The following is a 7,853-nucleotide window of genomic DNA, read 5'->3' as shown; positions in this document are numbered from 1 at the left end:
GAGAGGAGAGGAGAGGAGAGGAGACAGAGACAGAGAGACAGAGACAGAGAGACAGACAGACAGAGAGAGAGACAGAGACAGAGAGAGACAGAGACAGAGAGAGACAGAGACAGAGAGGAGAGACAGAGAGAGACAGAGAATCAGTTGCAGCTGGAAACAGTGAGAAAGGCTTTTGGGTAAAGACCAAGAAGAATGAGGAATGTTAAAATGCTTGTAGTTCTCAAATCTTTCAAACTTGTTTGCTTTTACGATGCTGTTATTCTATCTAAAGAATTCTGCTTCCACTTCCTTCACTTAGCCTCAGTCAGTCTGCACGCATCTATTAAAGGCTCCCCAAGTGCCAGGCGCTGTGCTGGTAAGCATTGGTGACACAGAGAAGGGCACAACTTAAAAAGAACAACATCCACCACAAAGGAACACAAGGGCCCTGCCCTCAAAGGGCCGATGTAATGGGGGCAGACTATGAATATGGGGCATCTGTGCATAATAGCGATGGAGAAGGTGAGAGGGAGAGAAAATAAATGGTTAATTGTAAATAATAATAATAATAAATCACTGTAGTTCTGTTAATAGGTGGTTAATACAAATATGGACTTCTGGGAGTAGGGAGAGGGGGATCAACCAGTTTCCAGGGCTTTTGTTTGGGTTTTTAAAATGGGACAACATCTGGTCCCTGATACAGTGGAAAGAGCCCTTGCCCAAGAGTCAGACTTGAGTTTTGGTCCCTGCTTTGCCACCAGCTTTCTGGGTGACCTTGGGAAACCAATACACTCCAATGGGCTTAAATTTCCTCATGTGTAAAAATGAGGGTTTGGACGGGATGGCCTTTAGGTTCCCTTTCAGCCCTGAAATTGAAAAATTAAAGGCATATGTTCATATTCTTCCATTGCTTTTAATGGCTGAGTAGTTCTGAAGATTAGACAAAGCTGGCTATGTTGCTGGGAATATATTGAAATATTTATTAGGTTCAGTTTTCCACTACTGAATGAAAGAATTCCCCATATATTCCCCCTTCAGAATATAAGCTCCTTCAGGATAAGGACAGTTTCATTCCTTATCTTTGACTCCTCAGCTCCTGAGAAGGACCAAGGAGCAGTTAAAAAAAAATAGCTGGCTTGGGAGTCAGGATATATACTGGTTATGTAACCCTGGGCAAGAGACGTAGACTCTTAGTGGTAACTCTAAGACTAGGCTAGACTGTAAGTTGTAGAGGAGACAGACACCTTCATTGGTACAGTGGGTTTCCTCATTGAGAGTTCTCTACACCAACAAAACCACAGGTCCCATCCAAATATGTGTGTGTGGACACACACACACACACACACACATTAGTGCTTAGCACAGTGACAGACACATAGCAGGTATTTAATAAATTCATGTTGATTGGTTGATTGACATATATTATTAGATTTTAAACATCTGTAAAACTATTATACTAAGAAAAAACTATTTCATATTTCCAGAGGCTGGACAATATCTTTTAAACAGTTATAATACTTTGTAATGACCTGATCATCTACATATCATTATCTAAACACTCTTTACAATATCTCTGTGAGGGATATTATCCTAGTTACGAATGAAGAAACTGAGGCACAAAGTGACTGCACAGCACATCAGTGAAGAACTGAAAGTGGGATCTGGAACTTGTCTGCTGTGCCAAACACTGACTCATTATTCTTGTCATATAACCACTAGTCAAACATTTAGTGCCAAAGAAAATATAGACAACAGAGGCATGTGGAATTTCAGGACTAGAAGCATACGTTTTTGATGAGAATACTAAGAAATAGTCTCATCATGATGTTTTCTGTATTGCTGAGAGGTGGGAGGAAAACAGTCCCTTCTCAGACTATATCTGGAGTCGAAGATCTGACTTCAAGCCTACTTACAACCCCCACAACCTTCAGTTTCCTCATTTGTAAAATGAGAGGGTTGAATTAGATGATATCTGCTGCAAAAGTCCTTTGATTCTGTGATCTTGGTCTAGCTTCTCCTAAATCCTTAAATAGTATAGAGTGAATGAGACTTTGTCCCAGGGTATCTTTTTTTTTTTTTTTGCTTTTTGGAGGGCAGTTGGGATTAAGTGACTTGCCCAAGGTCACACAGCTAGTAAGTGTTAAGTGTCTGAGGCCAGATTTGAACTCAGGTCTTCTTAACTCCAGGGATGGTGTTCTATTCACTGCACCACCTAGCCACCCCATGTCCCAGAGTATCTTAATTTGGAGGAAGGGCATTTCCTTCCCAAGGTGGCATGCTTTCTCTTCCTGTTCACTCCTCTCTCCATTCCTTACCTCATAGACCTACACTGGACTGCTGCATCCTTAGGATCCTGAGGCCCATATCATTGCAGTTGCCACCTTCGGGCTCCCATTTCCAGAAATTTGGCACAGTACACTTGCCATCCCTAGAGTGCCATTTGCAAGGTCACGTCTCCCAGTTTCTCCTTTCTCTTCAGCCTTCATGGGTGATAGGGAGTGGGGGTAGTGATGAGGCTAGACAATTTTCCTTCTAGGTGCAGTGATAACATTACTCTGTTGGGCTTTTTTTTTTTGCCTCAGATTAAAGAAATTCTAGTTACAATTTTATCAGTCAACTCAACAAAAGATATGCTACCAATAATTACCTTCTTTTATCATCATCATCACTCTCTCATATGTATATTATACATCCATTTTAAAAAATAGAGGTGAAATATTACTTCTTAGTAAATCGGATAAAATTTTAAAGGCAGCATTTGTGACAAAAAGTCCTAGAAATGTTCTAATTTTATATTTTGTATATAGAAATTTATACCTTTCTCCTGGAGCACTTAGCCAACAAGCCTTTATTAAGCATTTAGTATGTTCTAGGCATTGTGTTAAATAAGCTCTAAGGAAATTAAACACAAAAACATTGTCCTTGCCCTCAAGGAGTTTACATAGATGAGGGAGGGAAATATGGCCTCTGAATCACATCCAGTCTTCCAGGCCATTTGCCTGATCTCTGTTGAGATCAGTTATTACAGTGTCTGTGTAGGTGATGGTCAGATGAAACAAACCCAAATAAATACAAGATGGGGACTGAAAAGGGCAAAGGAGAGCTCACACAACGTGCTGTAGGGAAGTTTGGATCTTAGGAAAGAGTTCTAAAGAGTAGGCAGAAGTGGAGGGGGCAGGATTAGAGCAGACTTCACAGAGGACATAGCATCTCAGGAGAGCTTTGAAAAAAGATTCTCAAAAGAATCTTGCTGAGGAGGAAGGCATGGGGCCCAACTTGCAAGAATTCAGAGATTCAGGAGAGGGAACGCTGACTTTGGGAAATAGCTGGTGGTCCAGTTTGGCTAGAATATAGTTTGTATTAATGGGAGCAATATAGACAAAGCCTGGAAACTTAGATTGGAAACAGATTGTGGAAAGTCTTGAACAATAGAATTGAAATGATATAATCACTAAGCCTCTGTCAGTGATATTTAAAAGATCATGGAGGACAGGAGAGATACCACAAGAATAGAGTTATCCAAGTTTTCCAAAAATGGAAGAGAAAAAAATCATAAGTAAGTGAGCTTGATTAGAATTCCATGCAGATTTCTAGAAAGGATTATTAGGTAATCATCTTTTAAAAAAGCATCTAGTGTTAAACATTTAGAAAAAGAAGCAATGATCAAGAACAGGTGATGCCAGACTAACTTCATTTCCTTTTTTTGCTGAGTATTCTTATTTATTATTTCAGATTAATCTGACCTTGTTATTATTTTTTTCTTTTTTCTTTTTCTTTTAGATTCAAACAACAAAACTCAAATACACAATAAAGAAAAAGCAACATATCATAAAATTAAATATTGAAACAAATTCAAAGTAGGAAAAAACATGTCATGTACACAGCAGAAGACAAGAGAGGATTCAGACTATATAGCAATAAATTTCTGCATCAAGAAAGCCTGTACTGCACATTATGTTGAAAGCTGTCCATCTTTGCTTCCTTTTAAGGTTTTTTTTTTTGTTCTCTGCTGTGCACTTTTCACTTTGTTCTTTTCCCTCCCTTCCTTCCCCAACCTCCCCAAGGCTACAATTAAATGCAGATATATTTATATAGAGATATAGATATATGCATGTATATAGACATATAAACACATTCATACATCTATACATACATACATACATACACACATACATATATAGACTTATACTTTCCCTAATAAATTCTACTCCTGATCTTTGTTTTTATGTTTGTGTGTATCTCTTATTTTCTATCCCTCCTGACTCCTTTTCTTTACTTCTTTACCCACTGCCTTGCCCTTCTGTTACTACCCCCCTCCAAGGATCCCTCCCCTATACTCCCATGACCATAAATCTAAACACCCTCCTATACCCCCCTTTGATCTATTCCCTCACCCTCCCCTCTAGAAATCCCTCTCTTCCTTTTTTTTTATGACAGAGTTACTAGCCTAGTAGGCCAAGGGAATATTAGCTTTAGATATAGTTTACCTAGAAGTATTTGCCAAAGTCTCTGATGCTATTCTTTTGGAAAAGACATATATGGGCTGGGTGATAACAGGATTAGATAGATTCAGAGCTAGTTGAATGGACCAAGCTCAGAGTGAAACTAGGGTGGTGGCAGTTTGAATGGAGAGGAAGAGACAGGTATGTAAGATGATATGTAGGAAGAATCTGTAGAATTTAGGAACTGATTAGGTAAAGGGTGGGGTAGGAGGTAGAGAAGAATCAAAGGCTACTCCCAGGTAATGAATCTTGGTGATTGGAAAGGGGGTGGTGCCCTCACCAGAAGTAGAGAAATTTTAAGGAAGAGTGGGTTAACAAGTTGAGCTTTGTTTGAAATCTTTCATTAAAGTGCTGGCAAAAGACTGAGAAAGAAATGTCTAACAGATATGTGTTGATGTGGGACCAAAATTCAGGAGAAAAATTATTGAGGTAAAAGCTAGTTATATAGGTTCTGGAGTCATCTGTGTAGAGCTGATAAATGAAACTATAGAAGCAATTGAAATCACCAGAGAAGAGAGCATACAAAGAAGGGAACAGGGCCTTGGGTAACTCCCATGTTTAGAGAACAAGGGATAGTTTATGATGCAGCAATGTATCTTGGAGAAAGAGTGACCAGATGTGTTGGATGAGAATAAGGAAGAAGGACTGTCATGAAAGCCCAGGGAGGATGGGGTGATAGTATCAAAAGGAGATCAAAGAAGATTTGGACTGAGAAAAGGCCTTCGTGTTTAACAGCAAATTAATAAATAATTGATTAAGTAGTTTGATTAATTAAAATAATCAAAATAATAAATAGTAATAAAATAATTTATTTAATAAATAATTGAATAACGATTAATTGACAAGTAATAGCGCCAGTACCTAGAACAGTGCCTTGTACATAGTCGAAGAATTTGAATTTGAGAGAACAATTTCAGCAGAGTGGTGGGATCACAATCCAGATTTCAAGATGTTGGGAAGCAAGTGGTGAGTAAATAGAGGCAGTGGATAGAAATGCTTATTAGTCATTTGATAATGAAAGAGAGGAGAGATGTATATTGTCATTTGAGCGTTTCTTTTTTAAAAAGATGAGGGTGATGTCTTCATGTTTATAGGCAGTGGGGAGAGAACAAATAGAGAATGAAAGATAGAAAATGAATGGGAAATATTGGCAATGTCAAACATAGCAATAGACATTAATTTTTAAAAAAGAAATGAATGAGAAGAGAAAGGACAAATTGAAAGAGCTCCCAGAGGACTGAATGGCAATGAACTCCCCTAAAGCTTTTCAGCATGTGTAGCAGGAGCTATTCTCCATGTGCATGGAGGTAGATCTCTGTTGTGGCCTCTCCTATTAGGACACATGCTTTTACCCTTTGCTTAAGCATGCAAAACGCCCCATTCATCCTTGTGATCAGAGGGCTCAGAGCTAAAGAACTTGCTCTTTGGACTCTAATTCTGGTACTCTATCCCTGGGACTTCTGGTATATGGGAGGGAAGGATTCTCCTCCCTTTCCCAAAGGCAGCCATGGCAACTTCACACATGGAAGTGAGAACTTTTACTTGTATGAGTCAACCTAAGACTATACCTCAGATTCCTGGATGTTTTTTGCTTTGTTTTGCTCTCTGGAATCACCCTGGGCTTTAATAGGCCACCTTTGGCCTCATCTTGCTCTGTTCCAAGCATCCATAGCACTTTTTGGACATCTGCATCCATGGCATCTCATGTGGACCCTCCTGCCTCTCCCAATTCCCCTTTATGTGTTCTCTTCCCCCCATAAGAATGGAAGCTCCTTAAGGGCAGGGATTGTCTTGCTTGTTTTTATTTGATTCCCCAGTGCCTAACAAAGTGTCTGGCACATATTAACTGCTTGACAAATGCATATCTCTCTCTCTCTCTCTCTCTCTCTCTCTCTCTATTATCTATTTATCTATCATCTGTCATCTATCTATGTAATGCATGTATGTATGTATGTATGTATGTATGTATCTATCTATCTATCTACCTACCCATCTATTTCTGAGTACAAATGACTAAATACTATTATGGAGAAGGATGTCTCTAGCCTTGATGTACTTGAGACTTCAGGAGTTCCAGAATCAGGAGTAGGAATTGCCAACCAGAGGTGACTCCAGCAACTGCTGTGTTTCCTCAGGGGAGAAGAGTACCACCAGTCAATGGATTTTGCAAAGGAAGGACTAAAGCCCAAGTCTTATCCTGGCATGCCAGTAAGTCTGGATGTGTGATTTGTACAGGCAGTACAGATCAGAGGTGAAAGTGATACCTGTTCATCAGGCCCATAGAAACCTTTCGTGTTTTACATATTTTAAATTTATGATTGAGTCATTTGTGGCATTTCTTTTGTGGTAAAGGAAATAAATAGCCTGGCATGGTAACACATGCCTAAAAATCTCTTCTAGTGGTAGAGGCTTCTGCTGGTAGATCACTGAAGTTTGAGAGTTCTGAGCCACTGGAAGGCTAACACCAATCAGGAGGCCACACTCTCTGTCTGGTACAAACATGGTGACCTTCTGGGAGTGGAAGGCCAAGAGGTTGGGTGAAATTGTCCTAGTTGGAAAATTGAAGTAGGTCTAAGCTTCCATGCTGATGAGCATTGGGTTTGGGTGTGTGAGTGGCTGCTGCATTTGCAACTAGGGAAATGAGGAGGAGAAAGATTAAGAGGAAGAGAAGGAGGGAAGGAAAAAAATAGGAGGAAGCAAGGGAGGTAGGGAGGGAGAAGGAAAAGGGGAGGGAGAAAAACAGAGGGAAGAAAGAAGGAAGGAAAGAAAGAAGGTAAAAAATAAGGCAAGTAGAAAAGAAAGAAGGAAAGAAGTTAAGAGAATGAAGTAAAGAAGGTAAGAAGGAAGGAAAGAAGAAAGAAGCAAGGAAGGAAATAGCTATCCTATGCCTAATATATAATTTGTACACTGAGTGCCATTTTCTAGAAATTAACCTGTTAAGGCCTTTTAGGGGAGACCTTAGATATGAGCCATATTTAAGCTTTGCTTACAATATTTCTCCTGGAACTACAAGAGTCATAGTGAAATAGGTAGCATGGGGCAGGGTGGGGGGGAGAGGGAAGGAGGGGAAGGCTTTCTACTATCTATGAATTAAAGAGAACCACAGAAGAAATTTCCCCAGTAAAGTTCAGTTTCTTATCAGAAGGATGAAAATGTGACTTCTAGTCACCTCCCAATACCCTACCTCCACCCAGTCTTTATGTTCTGGGAGCTCAACTGGGACTAGTCTTTAATCTGAAAAGAGAAAATTGATGTTATTTCCTTCCCTTTAATTATTTTTGTAGTGTTGTTTGCTTCATTTTAATTCTAGATTTTGTTCTTTCCAAATTGTTTTGGGTTGGAGGGTTTGAGTAAGCATTTCCATGTACCAGG

Source organism: Petaurus breviceps, unplaced genomic scaffold (genome assembly GCF_028583685.1).
Source record: "Petaurus breviceps papuanus isolate PSGF00001 unplaced genomic scaffold, PetGlider_PUasm1.0 81, whole genome shotgun sequence".
Classification (NCBI taxonomy): Eukaryota; Metazoa; Chordata; class Mammalia; order Diprotodontia; family Petauridae; genus Petaurus; species Petaurus breviceps.
This window is presented reverse-complemented; position numbering follows the sequence as displayed.